We start from the raw sequence: 17315 nt of genomic DNA on the forward strand, positions 1-17315 counted from the left end.
AAACCCTTTATCATTATATTATGCCTTTCTTTTTTTGTCGTCGTCGTTGTTTTTTACTATTATTGGTTTAAAGTCTGTTTTATCTGATAGAAGAATAGCAGCCCCTGCTTTTTTTGTTGTTTTCCATTTGCATGCTAGATCTTTCTCTATCCCTTTATTTTGAGTTTGTAGGTGTCATAACATTTGAGATGGGTCTGTTGAAGGCAGCAGAAGGTTGGGTCTTTTTTGTTTTTTAATACAATTTGTCTCTTTAGTTCTTTTAAGTTGAGCATTTAGACTGTTTACATTCAAAGTTAATATTGATATGTAAGGTTTTGTTCCTGTCCTAGTGTTGTTAGTTGTTTTGTAGTCTCTGTTGCGTAATTATTTTATAAGATCCTTGAGCTAATACATGTGCTTTCATGGTAGCAAGTATTGTTCTCTTGTTTCCATGTTTAGAACTCCTTTGAGCATTTCATATAGAAGAGGTTTGGTGGCGATGAAGTCTATTAGTGTTTGCTTGTCTGAACACAGTTTATTTTTCCATTTTTGAAGCTTAATTTGGCAGGATATAAAAATATTGGCTGGCATTCCTTTTTCTTAAAGAAGCCTGAAAGTAAGTTCCCAGTCTCTCTGGCTTGTAAGGTTTCTGCTGAGAAGTCTGCTGTTAGTCTGATGGAATTTTCTTTATAGGCAATTTGGCCCTTTTCTCTAGCTGCCTTTAAGATTTTTTCTTTCGCATTGACTTTGGGTAGTCTGATGACTATTTGCCTTACAGTTGGTCATCTTGTGTAGTATCTTGCAGGTGCTCTCTGAGTTTCTTGTATCAGGATATTGACCTCTTTTGCAAGATTAGGAAAATATTCCTGAATTATTCCCTCAAATATGTTTTCCAAGTTTCTTACTTTTTCTTCCGTTCAGGAGTGCCAATAAGTCATAGGCTTTATTGCTTTGTGTAATCTCGTATTTCTGAAAGGCTTTATTTGTTTTGTAAAATCCTTTTTTCTTTATCTTTGTCTGACTAGGTACATTCAAAAGACCAATCTTTAAACTGAAATTCTTTCTTCTGCTTCGTCTAGCCTATCTTAAAGCTTCCAACAGTATTTTGAAATTCTATTTGTGAAATTTTCAATTCCAGAAGTTCTATTATTTTTTCTTAATATTACTGTCTCATCTTTCATATCCTGAATAATTTTTCTGGTTTCTTTGTATTGGGTTTCAACTTTCTCTCAGATCTCATTGAGTTTCCTTGCAATCCATATTTTGAATTATTTATATGTTATTTCAGACTTTTCAATTTGGTTAGGATCCACTTCTAGAGAACTAGTGCAATCCTTCGAAGATGTTAAGTCACTCTGGCTTTTTGTGTTGTGGGTGTTCTTGTGCTGATTCCTTCTCATCTGAGGGAGCTGTCACTTCATATTTTTGAATTTGTTATTGTTTGGATGAGACTTTATTATTTTTACATTCTTTTCTCTCGCAAGTGTATAACTATTTTGTATGTTGTCTATGATTGTTTGGCTTTATTTCTGGATGTTTTCTGGGAACCAAGGCTCTGTATGGGTTGCTTGGTTGTGGATAATTTCTGTTTGGTGGCTTTCTCAGATGGTGCTTGTTGTAGCAATGTATTGGACGTAAGAGCCAACACACTATCTCCTGTGGAACTTAGGATACAGGGGTCTCAGGAAGCTTATCTTGTGGGTTAGCACTGAAGTCCTTCTGGCACTAGGATTTTTATTGGGTGATGTAGTTCATTATGCAGACTAGTAGACAATGCTTAAGAGTAACAACTTTGCCCTCAGGCAGGCTAATGTTGAGTGGAAACACCTGCCTTATTAGGGGACCTGGAGTGGAGGGATCATGTTGGGTTGCACTGAGGTCTTGGAAAAGGGGTGTGGCATGTACCAGCATCTCACCCTGAGCTGACAGGAATGTTGTCTGATTCCCTATCACACCCCTGTTGCATGGCTCATGACTTCAGTTCATAAAGACTTTGTCCTTTGGTTTCATGGTGCAGTACCATTGTGGATTGCAAATACGACCCTCTGATGTTTACCACCAAAATGGGCTCATGGTAGAACCTCTTACTCTAGTCCAGAGAAGACAACTCTATAACTTTTCTGTCTTCTGTTGCCAGATTCTGCTGCTCTGTGTAGGGAGGGAGAGTTGGGCCCCACTCTTATTTTAAACCCAAGTGGCATGGACTCACTTTCACTAGGGGTGTAGCCACTGGGAAAAACATAAAAAATGCTTTCTCTGAGTGCAAACATGCTGACCCTCAGCACAAAGAACCACTGCTGCATTCACAACAGTGCTGTGAGGGTGGGAGATGACTCCATCTTCCATGTCCCTTCCTAGACATAGATACCGGCCCCTTCAGCAATTGGTGTTGGCCATTTCTTTTGTCCCAAAGGGGAATTTAGTGGTATGTGCCTGCCTTCCCTTAGGGGAGACCCACTCTGAGGGTTAGATCTCCAGGTAACTGAGGACCCACCTCTATGCTTGCCAATATCGGAGTGGGCTGTGGAGTATGTTTGCAGGGCATCTGGTGGTGTGCTGACTCAAAGGCAGAGAATCCTTGGCAGGGCAGCAGCCCACATCAGATGTATAGCCAGAATGGTTCCCACCTTCTCAGTTTGGCTCTGAGGAGAGTGTGTGTACATCTTCATAGGTTGGCTACCTGGTTCTCTGTCTCCAGAAATTTCCCAAATTACCACTGATAGCAATGTCCTGGGCCATGAGGACAGAGGGTCTCCATAGCAGATTGGCAGTAAGCAGATTGTCAGAAGGGTAAGGGGAGCAGGGAGCACTCCATCGACCCTTTCTGTGGAAGTCTTAGTTCCTTTGGGATCAATCTCTACCAGACTCTTGCCGATTTCCATTTTTGCACCCTAGTTTCTTCCTGAGGGCACTCCAACAGATCTTGGGTCTCTTCCCTCAATTTTCTGTTTTTTTGTTTTGTTTTGTTTTGTTTTTGTTTTTGTTTTTGTTTTTTTTTTTTGAGACAGAGTCTTGCTGTCTCCCAGGCTGGAGTGCAGTGTGCAATCTTGGCTCACTACCTGCTGGGTTCAAGCTGTTCTTCTGCCTCAGCCTCCCAAGTAGCTGGGATTACAGGTATGCACCACCATGCCTGGCTAATTTTTGTATTTTTAGTAGAGACAGGGTTTCCACCATGTTGACCAGGCTGGTCTCAAACTCCTGACCTCAAATGATTCACCTGCCTCAGCCTCCCAAAGTGCTGGGATTACAGGTGTGGGCCGCCATGCCTGCCCTTTTTCCTCAATATTCTTTGGAACTTGGACATTCACCAGTAACTTTGATCTTTCTGAGGATAACTGACATCCAATGTCCCTAGTCAGCCATCTTGAAAAAAGTCAAAACTACAAAAATTTTAAAATATTTTTTGTCCTATTATTTTAGATCTTTTTTAAGGGTATGGTGGTGGGGAAAGAGGGCACAGAAGAAGACATCAATTATATTTATGTTGGGTTTTCTTTGCCTGATGTCCATATAATGTTCTAACACTTTTCTTTTTTATAAAAAATTTTTTATTTTACTTAAAGTTCCGGAATACATGTGCAGGATGTGTGGGTTTGTTACATAGGTATACGTGTGCCATGGTGGTTTTCTGCACCTATTGACTTGTCCTCTAAGTTCCCTCCCCTCACTCCCCACCCTTACGACAGGCCCTGGTGTGTGTTGTTCCCCTCCCTGTGTCCATGTATTCTCATTGTTCAACTCCCACTTATGAGCGAGAACATGTGGTGTTTGGTTTTCTGTTCCTGTGTTAGTCTGCTGAGGATGATGGCTTCCAGCTTCATCCATGTCCCTGCAAAGGACTTGATCTCATTCCTTTTTATGGCTGCATAGTATTCCATGGTGTATATGTACCACATTTTCTTTATCCAGTCTTTCATTGATGAGCATTTGGGTTTTAGTACCATGACTTTGCTATTGTAAATAGTGCTGCAATAAACATATGTGTGCATGTGTCTTTATAGTAGAATGATTTATATTCCTTTGGGTATATACCCAGTCGTGGGATTGCTGGATCAAATGGTATTTCTAGTTCTAGATCCTTGAGGAATCACCATACTGTCTTCCACAATGGTTGAACTAATTTATATTCCCACCAACAGTGTAAATAACACTCTTCATTTTATTTGTTTTTATTTTATTTTGCTTCTTTCCTCAAGCCTATCATTTGCATCCTTTACTGTGTTTTCCACAGTTTCCAATTTCTGCTTCTAATTTGTCCTTTATTTCTGTTATAGTTTAAGTTAGTTTTTGTGACTTCTTTTGTTATCTTCCCTCTTAGTTTAGAGAGAATTTTTAAAAGGTAATTAAGGTTCTGATTATTTTAGTCTTTATTTTTATGAAAATTCACTTGCCTACAATATTATGTGCTCCATCAAAAATTTTTAGAATGAGTATATTTTATCTGTCAGTAATTTCTATATTTCTTTCCTTTTTTTATTTATACTACCTTTGTCATAGTTCTGTGTTAGTTCTTTTGATTTTATTACAATTCATATTTGAGTGAAGTTAGCACTTCTTAGACTTGGAATTCACTTTGAAGCTTCCTATGGGCTAAGAATAAATACTATATTTTAAACTTGTGGAAATTCTCCTTATGACCCAGAAGTGCGTGTGTGTGTGTGTGTGAGACTTCTTTTTGCCTTTACTTTTCCTAACACACTGAATTAACCTGGCAGTGTGACTCACAATATGCAAAATCTTTTATTCCCTGCCTTACTGACAAATATCTTTCAGCAAACATGGCATCTCTGTGTTATTTCTTACCTACCCTTGATTTACCTGTTGTTTGAGATATTGTAGCAAAATGAGTCTAGAGAAGTGATTGCTACCACGCAATATTCTTATTCTCATTAATTCAAACCCCAGGACTCATTAGTTAGGAGTCTGCTTATTTTGGAGATCTGTGCTCTGACAGGTTTGTCTGATATTTATAGACATGAGCATATGTTCTACATTTCTTTCATGCGTCTGCCGGACTTTATTCAGTAGCTCTTTTTCAGAAATTTTGGTAAGTTATAGTTGTTTCCTAGTTTTGTTGAAAATGGAGATAGTACTCTTATTGCTTATTTTCTTTGAGTTTTTTTGTGATATCTAAGAATGGAAAGGAGAAACCACAATCTTTTACTGACATTTTGAAACTGGGAGTACTCTCCTTTCACAATATTTTGAAGATTCAAAGCAAAGACAAAATAAATCTAAAACAAATGAAAACAAAATTTTCATCAGTTTATTGTAGAAAATCATATTAAGAGTTTTTTCCTTGCAAATCTTCACAGTACTCTCTTTATGGCTGCATTTTTTAATGGGCCTAATGTTGGCCTTTCTTCTGGTTACTGACAGGGTACTTTTTAATCAACTAAATTTTAGAATTTGCATCACAAAGGATTGGTGCTGTATTCTAGGTCTCCACCATCTACTTCTGGGGGTCTGAAAAATTATCTTTCTTAAACAAACTTTAAGTTTGATCTCTGTCCTTGTTAGAATGCAGGTGTTTAGTGCAAGTTTTCTGGATCTTTTCTTGCTCCATCGGATTCTATCACTAAACAAAAAGGTATGATGCAATTTACAATTTTTTAAACAGTGGAATTACATGAAATACTATCGCTTTCTACTTGTGCTTCTAACAGTCTTCTTGTCTCTGCCTAGGTTTGGAGGATTAAATATGATATGTTTCAGTGAGTCTCTTCTCATTCCTATATACTTTCTTCTGTGCCACCTTCTGGGAATTACCATTTTAAAATGATGATAATAAAAACAGCATGATAGGAATAAATGTGGAGAGGGTAAAACCTTGGCTCTATTTGGTTCCTCTGGAGTTGGAGAATGGGTACTTGTTTTTCTAGTCAGTACATCTTCACTGTTTCGGAGTTAGGCACTTACAGAGAAGGTGAATAAAAACTTTTTCCCCAACTTTACTGGGTCCATCTGGCCTGTTCTGGTTCAGAGATTAGAGCATGTGTTGTGTAGTTCAAGAATGTACTTCTTGATTTTATCCACACGGCTGATGCAATTAGTTGAAATTCCACCTAGATTTGGCATATGGTCTTCTGTTATCTTGAATTTACAGTAATGTTGCCAGCTTTAAAAAAAAGCTTTTATATTTTAATGAATATTTTAATAGGAAGTTGGGAGAGCTGCCATAAGCATTTTAAGCTTGCCTCCATATTAACTTCCGTATTCATACAATGAAGCCACCCGTTAAATGCCTGCGAGCAGGGCTTCAGGTATATATATATATATATATATATATATATATGTATACTCTCCGGGGCTCTTTACTAAGTGCCCAATAAGCACATTTTCCTCTAGAACTAATAAAAGTTAAGCTGTTCTAGGTTTTTACTCTAATATACTAATTTTGAACTTTATATTAACCTAGCTCTGGATAGTATGAGTACGTGAAAGTGATAAAACTAATGTGTAAAAATATATATTTCAACATTTTTGTTAACTTTACAAATATTACTCTACTTGAAGTTTATCTTTTTAAAGAAAAAAAACTCGATGTAAATAAATGTGGCTTTAAAAAGACTTAGAAGTTGTACTCTTGTTAACTATGAATAAAGTTTCCTTTGGTTCGATTTGCCAAATTGCTCACAACACATAGTGAAACATTCAGCTTTGTCACATTAGTAAATAACCAATTAGTTATAAAAATTTCCACTATTGTCAAGAGACACACAGGAGTTAAAGGAGCCTGCATATCATCCAGTTTACTCCAGGAATTATTTACTTTACTTATCAGTCTTCACTACTATATTCATCAGTATCTTAGTATTTACTTCACTTATCAACAGCAGTATCTATCTATTGCCTAATGACAATTAGTACTATAGGGTCTATTTTTTTCCTTTTGTTTTTGTTGACATGTGATAATTGTACACATATATGGGATACAGGGGGACATTTTGATACATGTGTTAATCTGTTATGATCAAACCAGGGTAATAGGCATATCCATCGTCTCAAATATTTATCATTTCTTTGTGTTATGAGCACTCAAAATCTGTTCTGCAGCACTGTAGGATAAATATATTGTGTAGGGTCTATTTTAGACTGGTACATTCTGCAACACCATCAAAGATCCCATGCCTGTGGAACTAGATTGTAAGTGCTCCTTCACTTATATCATACCTATCTTAAGGCAAAGGTTATCTTTTTATTTCCTCCCGTTACAATGACTACTGGGCACAAAGCGTGCCATAAGTCTCAATCTAGAAGTTTGCTTTAGTGGATGAAATGTGAAATTTACAGTTAGAAGACCTGAATTTGAGTTTCAAGCTCTGCCATTTATGAGCTGTATGACTTTGGGCATGTTGTTCTCTCTCTCTCTCTCTCTCTCTCTCTCTCTCTCTCTCTCTCTCTCTTTCTCTCTCTTATTTCAGAAAGGTATGTGAATGAGTAAATTTATTTGAATAAGCTTGGTAAACTATAAATATGCTATAAAGCAGTAAGCTGCATGTACTGTGTGTAGTGTTTCTTCAGATAGATGGCATTCAATTATGACCAGAGCCAGATCAACTGGGCAATTGACTAGACTGCTAAAATGTCACATAAAATGTTAAGAGATGAAGAAAATGTATTTATCAGAACTCCTGGATAAAGAGAGATGGGAAGTGAGTCTGCATGTGTTTTTAAGCAGCATTTTGATAAGCCACTTCGGATGGAGAAATAGACCCTGAAAGGATATTCTCAACTATCCACAGATGGTACCTAAAATGCTGTCTAAGGAAGATCAAGCAGGTTAACTCCAGCCTTCTGTTTTTCCGAGGTGAAGACAGAATCTGGAACTGCCAATGGGGCCTTCTTTTCCTTTCCTTCCTTCAACACACCTGAGATCTCTCTATAAATAAACACTGAACTGTGATTTAGAAAAATATCAGCTTAATGTGCTTACTACATCAATAGCCTCTCTGGGACAAGCACAGGATGTGATCTGGTCATCATCACAATGATATTTAAATTTTGCAGTGACATGGGAGTTGCAGTAAATAAGAGCTAAGTGTCTTCAGTGCTAAGTTCTTGAACATCTTCATCTCCTGGCATTACTCGTTCTGACTTAGATCTCTGTGGTTCAGCTTCTAACTTACTGATCAAAATCTGTCAGATTTCTTGTAAACTTATAGCCCTTGAAATATCCAATGGTGGCTTCCTGCTTTATTTAGTATTAAAGAAGTTTCTCATCACCTCTCCATGCTAGAGTCAAATGTCTATATTTGTGGGTCCGCTCAGCACCTAGGAACTAAATTAGCCATCTTCTGTCTTTCAGGGATTGGTTGCATGAAATCCTGATTATTTTGCCTTATGAGCCACCCTTGCGTAGGTAAGAAGTATAGACCACAGCTGATGTGGTTTGAATGTTTGTCTCCTCCAAATCTCATGTTGAAATGTGACTGCCAATGCTGAAGGTGAGGCCTACTAGGAGGTATCGTATCTTGGGAGCAGATCCCTCATAAATGGCTTAGCACATTCCCCTTGGTGATCAGTGAGTTCTCACTCTGTTAGTTCACACAAAACCTGGTTGTTTAAAAGAGTCTGGGACCTCCCCACCATCCCCTGCCTTGCCCCTGCCAATCCCTCCCTCTTGTTCCATCTCTTACCACGTGACATGTCTACTTCTTCTTTGCTTCACCTTCTGCACCTTCTGCCATGAGTTAAAGCTCCCTGAGGCCTCACCAGAAACCGAGCAAATGCTGGCACCATACTTCCTGTACAGCCTGCAGAACCGTAAGCCAGTTAAATCTCTTTTCTTTATAAACTACCCAGCCTCAGGTATTTCTTTATAGCAATGCAGGAACAGACTAACACGAAAATAGACGCCACTGCTTGGTCTAAAGATTGCTTTTTTAAAATACTAAAGTTCAAGAGATAATTTATAAAAGCTGACAATATTATGTTAGTTTCCCTGAAAATTGTTTTGATTCTCTGGACCTCAGAGCAAGCCCTTTTTAGAACAGAAACTACTTATTTATACAGTCTGACTTGGAGGATGATTTATTATATATTCATCTGAGAAAACTGCAACTCAGGCAATTTAGGACTTTTAACTATTTTTAAAATCTCCAACAGCAATGGGATATGTTTCCAGACAAAAGCAATGTCACTTGATGAATAATCCACTTGTTATTTATCTTTCTGCTTTTGGGAGACAATGCTAAGTCAGCTAAGGACATCTCCAAAAGGGTGTTATTATTAATAGAAATTAAGTGGTATACCACACAGAATATGTTTTCTTCAATTAAATTCTAAAATGTGATGGAAAATAGTTCAATAACCCTAGAGCTGATATCTGATTTAGGATATTTTTCTGCATATAATTTAATTTAATCTTGGCTTTGTATGAAATTTATAAAATTTCAATGAGATTAAACCATAGATGCTGGTATTAATTTGCTTAATGCAATCTAATCCTTTTGGTCTTGCTTATGGTCTGAGAGGCATCTCAGGACCTTGACCTCTTTTTACTCATGGCTTTAGGGCTTTGGGAGGATATAGGTGGTACATAGACGGGTGAAGCCATAAAGTAATATAAGCTATGTAAATGTGAATCCATCACTTTCTTGCTTAAAATCATCCTAAGGGTCATCCTAGTTTTCAAGGCAAAATTAAAATTGTTTAATATGCAACACATACCCACCATGATGAAACCCTTGATCACTTTTTAAATTTTATCACTGATCAATCCTTCCCAACTTCCCCTGCAAGATACACAAGATACACATACATATACTAACATGGGCACACACACACCCCATTGCAGCTTCTCAAGAATATTTTGTTCTGTCATGCTTCTTCACTTTTGTCCTGCTCTTTTCTGTGTCCCAAAATGTTTTTTTCTCCCTTACTTACCAGACCAATTTATTTATCTTTAAAGAGTCAGCTCTCTGCTTTAGTACCACTTCCCAGGTTTGCCCCTTCTTTGCATTTCCTTGTTACTCTGTTCATATCTCTATCATTAACATTCATCATCCTGCGTATAATGGTTGATTTCTTCATCTATCTCCTCCAACTAAACTGTGAGCTCCTTATTAAGGTAGGATCATTACATTTTCTTGCTATATTCTGAGATCCAAAGTAGAATTTGGGCTACAGGAGGCATCCAAAATCTGTTTTTGATGGGTGAATGAATGAATGCATAAACTAATCATACAATTGATCAATGAACAGTGACTAAGTAAGATTAGTAGCTAGTCTATGGCCATCTTCTGCTCTATATAAGGGATCAGAGTAGGAAGGAGACTGAAATTAGAGCACATAGCAATTTTAGGGAGGGAATTTTAAGTTCAGAACACCATAGCTTTTATTTCAATAGCTCTGCAGTAGTTCCTGATTTTCCAAAATGGACACTTTTTAATACAGAGGAGCTTCAGTCTTTTACCTGACCCAGGACTTATCACTCTATGCAGTTAGACAGAGGTCCATTCAGAGTTGGTAATGGAAGAGGGTGAAGTTTAAGGACTAATATAGACAGCTATCCAAAGATAATTATGTCAGATACGTTTGAACCAGAGCAACTCCATCTTGAATAGGGGCTGGGTAAAATAGGGCTGAGACCTGCTGGGCTGCACTCCCAGGAGGTTAAGGCATTCTAAGTCACAGGATAAGATAGGAGGTCAGCACAAGATACAGGTCATAAAGACCTTGCTGATAAAACAGGTTGTGAGTAAAGAAGCTGGCCAAAACCCACCAAAACCAAGATGGCAACAAGAGTGACTTCTGGTCATCCTCACTGCTACACTCCCACCAGCGCCATGAGAGTTTACAAATGCTATGGCAATGTCAGGAAGTTACCCTGTATGGTCTAAAAAGGGGAAGCATGAATAATCCACCCTTTGTTTAGCATATCATCAATAAATAACCATGAAAATGGGCAGCCAGCAGCCCTTGGGGCTGCTCTGCTTATGGAATAGCCTTTCTTTTACTCCTTTACAGTCTTAATAAACTTGCTTTCACTTTACTCCATGGACTCGCCTAGAATTCTTTCTTGAGCGAGATCCAAGAATCCTCTCTTGGGGTCTAGATTGGGACCCTTTTCTGGTAACAATTAGACTGATCAAAAAAGCCAGTAGACAGATTACCATTAATGTGGAGCAGTAACGTGTCATGGTTACCATTTCTAGACATTTGTTGAGAGAATATACATCTAGGACAGCAATTAAATTGGACACCGATTCTCTTTGGAGTGCTGGGGAAATGTGTGGTTCTATAAAGGTATATTTTGCACACACAGCCATAAGCCCATATACATATTTATGTACACACAACTGAGAAAGAACAATTAAACTGCACTTACTCTTAGGGTAGATAAAAGAGATTCTCTAATTTTTTGTTTTTGTTTTCTCTCACATCCAAGAACTTTATTGCATACAGCTCTGCACAGAGGCAAGGGCTGGTGAGGGTGGATGCACCCAGGAAGTCTCTAACGGGAACCCACAAGGCACACTCTAGCTAACATTCTAGGTACCTGGGAGATGAGGGCGACTCCCCAGACGTGGGAACAGGCCAGATCTTTATAAATAAACATCTAGTGAAGAGAAATGACAACTCTAATTCATTTGCATACACAGAGCACTCTAGGAGGATGAGGCAACCGAGGACCTGGAGGGGTGATGAGTGTGCCCAGATGTCTGCGGCACTGGGCGGCTGCGAGCAATGCCAGGGCAGCAAACGATGGGTACTTGGGATACGGTGCATGTACAAGACCAGCTACTTGGGGCGGCTGCCCGGTGTGTGTGTGTGTGTGTGTGTGTGTGCGTGCATGCATGTGTCAGGCTGTTCGTTCTGGAATGAGGAGGGGTAGTCTTTACATCATATTCTGTGGCTGGTGGGCTCGGAGAGGGACTACTTTGTGGAGAGGATGAGGGCCACGATGAGACTATAGAGGCCGAGCAGTTTGGCAAAGACGAGTATCAGAATCATGCCCATGAATAGTCGGGGCTGCTGGGCGGTGCCCTGCACACTAGCTCCCCCCATGAAGCTGATGGCACAGCCAGCTGCCAGGCCGCTCAGGCCCACGCTCAGGCCGGCACCCCGCTGGGGGTCCTATGAAAATAAAATTTAAATCAGTGCACATACTCTTACCTTAAAATCTCCACATTAAATGAAACAGTAAGAACAGATTTGTTGGTCAAAATCATGACCTGCCTTATGATTAGGCAGAGTGTCCACATTTTGGGCAAGAGAAGGATCCCATTGATTCAACCACTTGCCAGAGGGCTTGACATTCGCATCACTAGAGATTAATTTGTTTAGGATGTCATGCTTTTGGAAATTTCCTATTGAAATATTAGTTCCCCTAGAAAGAATATATCACATTTACTTATTATGAACTCTAGACACTTAAATGAATCAATTAGTTTAACATTGCCTAATAGAGAGCCAAAGGAAATGGGACAATGGAAATTTTCTTTTTTATTTATAGGTGAGAAAAGTCCAGCACCTGGGATATTGCCCTAAGAGAGTGAGCATCATCAGGAAGGTCCATCACAGGAGACTGCACAGCCGTAGGCAGCAGGAGGGAGGTGGTCACCTGGGGAACTGGGGTGAAGGCAAATTAGAGCAAGGAACTGACAAAGGAAGATGAGGAGAAGCTGAAATCAAATACATCCATAATTTTGTTAGTATTACAAACTAATTGATAGAAAAGTACCTAACAGAAAGGGAAATAAAAATAAAAAATATATCTAGTCTATGTTATACACTGTGGAGACAACTTGGATGCAGGTTTTAGACCAAACTTAAGATTTTCAGAATACTAGTCATAGCTAACTTCCACAACCACAGTGACTGCATCTATTCTGCATATCACATTTAGGCTTCATCAATGAGATATCTAGGAAATATATTCTTCTCGGCATGTGTCAAAGACACTAAAATCCAGATATCTAAGGACTTGTGTTTTAATTGCTTCTCTAGAAGTGGTGATAATTATGCATCCCACATTCTAGTGACTTAATCCTTATTGCCTCCAACTGAATCCCTTTTAGAGAATTTATCAGAAGTCATGTGTATTTGTAGATTTACTATCTAACTATCTTATGTTTACATTAACTTGTACCAAGCCAAAACAACCCAACCCATGGCACTGTCTCTACAACTACAGAGTTAATAAGTAGGAGATAGCTCCAGTCTTGAATTCTTTAGAGGAGATACAGTTAATTACACTGAAATAGAATTTTTTATTGAGAGATACATGAAGGGTGAGTAAAAAGAAAAAAAAAAAGATGACCAATGGCTAGCCTCTTGATGATCGAAGATAGGCTTCATTTGGGTTGTAACTCATCTATTTATGAGGTACGTGATTTTAAAAAAAACAAAAACATATTTGGTTTCCTTACCTAAAATATAAGCTCAGCTAGAATATTGCCCAATCATGGAATTACTAGGGTTTATTTCCCACCCACTGCTGGGGTTTAAGAGAGAATTTCCAGACAGGAGGCATGAAAAGCATAAAGAACTAGATGGCTGATTTCGTCTTTGGAGTGTTTGGCTGTGATCCATGAGCATTTTTAAAAGTTCAAAGGGCAGAGGCAGGTCAGAAAAGGGGAGTCAAGAGTCAAGGGTCAGAGACCAAGTCAGGCCTTAGCTTAACAGGAAGGAACAGGGCTAGGATCCCATGGAAGTGGGTGACAGCTGGGGACAAATTAGAAGGGGTTATGACTTGCTACAGATCAGCTCAGACAATAAAAATGCATTAACTCACAAGGTAATTGTGAGCACAGACTATTAAAAGTCATGTAATTTGAGGCATTTAAAAAAACCATACAGCCCTAACAGATATTACTATTTTTATCTTATGCAGTAAAGATGAAACAACTGCCAAGAAAAAGTTTGTCAAGATAACCCCATTAGGGGACAACAAACAGCTGTCCTCCTTTTATCCTATGGAACATGCACTTGGCATTCACAGAAAATGTGCCTTTGCTTCTCCTCATGTGTCTGACACTCTATCAGACTCAGGGCATTCACCTTCTGCTTTGATCTCTGGGTGCTTTTAGTGAATCCTCCAATTTCCAACCATAAAGGCTAATGCGATAGCAGGACTTCAGGCATTTTTCATCAAGAAATCTCTCAACTCCTGCTACCTAAAGTTAAAAAATGCGTTTCTGAAGGGCACAGTTATTTTTTTCCTGTTCTCCTATTTGTTGAGTTCATTGTCCTGGTGGGGTGATGTGCTTATGTTCCATTACCATAAATTCAATTGTTGGAGAATTTGCTCTCAATATTTTGCCCTCTGGAGACAAAGATACATTTAGAATGAATTGTCTTTAGCAAGTTGCTTGCTTTTGTTTTGTTGATGAGTTCTCTGAACTTTTTACTGCCTGTTGGAAACTGTTATTCCTTTTAAACAGCTTTTTATTTTCTCAAACATTACTGGTCACTTTACTGTCCAGTGAATACTTTTTCTAACTACAGGTAGACATTTAACTGCTAGCCGTAGAGGAACTAGTGTGCTAAAGATCCTTCTTTTATGTGTTAATTCAAAAGATCAGTTTCTCATTGTTTTTCTTATGGAACCATCTCTCTCTTCATTGGTCCTATTTCTTTTCCCTCATTCTTCAATGCTGCACATATTCTTGGGCAGCATGTTATGCTGCCCCTTTTTTATAATATTAATCTAACATTCAGTCCACGCCATTAATATGCCTTGCTTCAGAAACACAAAGTGGAATGCTCATCTCAACCTCGTTATCAAGAGCAGTTGTTGTTCTACACACTGCAGTATTGGGGGGTCCTGAGGTCACAAACCATATGCATGTTCTCTGCATATAGAATATTAAACTCACAATTTAATACAGCCACAACCTAGTGTGAGGAAGACAACCTTGTATTAGAAGTAAGGAAACCTTCTAATTTCTGTTCTGCATCAAAAAATTTAGAAATCTTGATCAAATGATCTCTAAGGTTCCTGATAAGTTTAGAACTCCGTATTTTTAAAATTTCTTTTCTTCCTCTACACATACAGCCTATCAGCAGTGGGAAAGGAACAGAGTGCTTGGGAAAGTCTCAACAATATAGCTATTTGAGCTGAAGCTTGAAAGATGAGTGTAACATTCCCAGATAAATAAAGGAAGAAAGGAAATCTAAGCAGAGAAAATAGTATGTGCAATGTCACAAAAGAGCAAAATAACATGAAGTATTTTGAGAACTTTGGTCAAATAGCTAGTTTTGGACTTAAGGGAATCTCAAACCCAGAAGAACAACTTTTAAGCTAGTGAACTTTGTACTGTCACATCGTATCACTGCCTGAATAGATAGAATTTAATAGCTGACAAATTGACATTGAATCACAACTATATGAGGGATTGCAAAGGCTGGTGGGGTAAGTGAGTTTTCCTAGCTCTCAGAAAGAGGGAGCTTCACAACAGAGGCTCTAGGTCCAAGACCAGCAGATTTTATTTCCAGAATGGTCTGAAGCTTCAATCTGGTCTGAAGACCAGACCAGTGAAAGGTTTTTGGAGCTTGAGTAAGAAATAGATTTGAAGGATATTAGTCTTAGTATAATTGTCCATGGTGCAGCCAGAATGAAGAGCCAAACACAGTATAGCTGCTAGACAAAGAGGCAAAAACTAGATATGAAGCTCTGGGAAAGCAGGCTCAGAATGGAAGTTTGGAAGTACAGCCCGGAGATGATAGCAATAATATCTTCTACACAGGAATTTTGTGGTGATTAAATTACATAAGGTAGTTAAAGTTTAACATAGTTTCTGACATATAACAGGCACTCCATAGTAGCTTTTGTTGTTTAAGGCACTGAAATGTAACCACTAAAGGCCTTACTCAAGACCTTACCAGCTTCAAGTATAAAGGAACCAGACCAAAAAAGAGAACAATTGGTCACATGTTCCTGAAGCCGAGAAATTGTTTCATTTTCCCCTTGTCTCCATGGGGTTCCATGTGATCTCCCAGAGAGCACTCCCTAGTGCTTTTGTACTCTTACTATGGGACCCAGGCCTTATTTCACTCCTCCAGTGTCTGGGGTTACAGTACATTGAGTTTGACATGGTGGCAACATGACACCATAACTTTGAACTAGAAGTTCTCCACACCTCCCACTCAGAGGCCCAAGGGGCAGCTTTGGTGAACTGTAGTCAGAGAGCACTAGGGTGTGAGTTGGAAGACCTGGGTTTTCTTTGAAGCTCTACCATTAACAAGCTGGGTGTCCTGTGTGAGTACTCAATTTGTCTCTACTGAGTTTCTTATCTGGGAAAAGAGATGACTGAACTGGATGACACCCAAGGACTTCTCCAACTCCAGGACTATGAAACAATGACAGCACCTAAAGAACTCTTTATCAAAGTTGCCAAAAAGGCTTGACACATCATCTTGAGCATTGAATTAGCACCAACTGTATAATGCCAGATACTAAACTTTTGCTAGAAAGTGACAAAGAGAGAAATAATGCCCACAATGCTCCAAAGTCATTCTTTTAGTCAACAAGATGTTCTTCTCAATATCTCTGAATTTGGATGAAAAAAGACATCAAAAGAAATTAGGAGGGAGGGATCACCATGGCCAACTCAAAATAGCTGCAAATGGAGGCTCCGGCTGAGAAGAATGAAAACAGTCAGTGAATACTGCACCAGCAACTGAGGTGTCCAGGTTCTCTCATGGGGACTGACCAGGTGGTTGGTGCGACTCATGGAGAGTGAGGAAAAGCAGGCTTGTGTGACAGCCCACCTGGGAGCCACACAGGGCAAGGGGAGCTCCCACCCCCAGCCAAAGGAGGCAGGGAGTGATCATGCTACCCCGCCGGGAAAACCACACTTTTTTTCATGAATCTGTGCAGCCTGCAGATCAGGAGATCCCTCTCATGAGCCCATGCCACCAGGGCCTTGGGTCCCAAGCACAGAGCTGTGCAGATTCTCCGCAGCCACTTGGCAGCAGACTGCCAAGACTACTGAGTTCCCGAGGGGAAGGATTGTCTGCTGCTTAAGATGACTGAGATCCCTGGCGGGAGGGGCGGCTGCCATCACTGCAGCTCCAGTCGGCTATTTTTTCCCCTGCTGGTGCTGGGGAGATTGGACGATTTGGACCCAGGGGGAATTACCCACAGTGCAGTACAGTGGCCATGGCAGATTATGGTCAGACTGCCTATTTAGGCTGGACCCTGACCCATCCCTCCTCACCAGACATGGCCTCCCTTCAGGAATTTCAGCAACTCCAGCCAGGGGTTTAGGGACAGAACTCTGATCTCCCTGGGAATGAGCCCCTAGAGGGCGATGCGGCTGCAGTTTCCACAAATCAGTACACTTAGTCATTCCCCTGCTGGCTCAGAAGATTCCAGGCTGTCCGGA

At 39.5% G+C, this 17315-nt stretch overlaps 1 long non-coding RNA gene across 6 annotated transcripts in view; it reads left to right on the top strand.

The window, feature by feature from the left end:
• Positions 1-17315, top strand: part of LOC112424700 (uncharacterized) — a 115207-nt gene that overhangs the window by 85870 nt on the left and 12022 nt on the right. For 4 of the 6 annotated variants that reach the window (XR_011620360.1, XR_011620357.1, XR_011620359.1 and 1 more), the window contains 2 exons: positions 8288-8341; positions 12440-12634. The exons of 1 other annotated variant lie outside the window; for it this stretch is intronic. This is a non-coding gene — a long non-coding RNA (uncharacterized lncRNA). Of the gene's footprint in view, positions 1-8287; positions 8342-8678; positions 8746-12439; positions 12635-17315 lie in introns of all 6 variants that reach the window. One more of the 6 variants, XR_011620358.1, reaches the window with a different exon arrangement.

The sequence above is a fragment of the Macaca nemestrina genome, chromosome 2 (genome assembly GCF_043159975.1).
Source record: "Macaca nemestrina isolate mMacNem1 chromosome 2, mMacNem.hap1, whole genome shotgun sequence".
Taxonomy (NCBI): domain Eukaryota; kingdom Metazoa; phylum Chordata; class Mammalia; order Primates; family Cercopithecidae; genus Macaca; species Macaca nemestrina.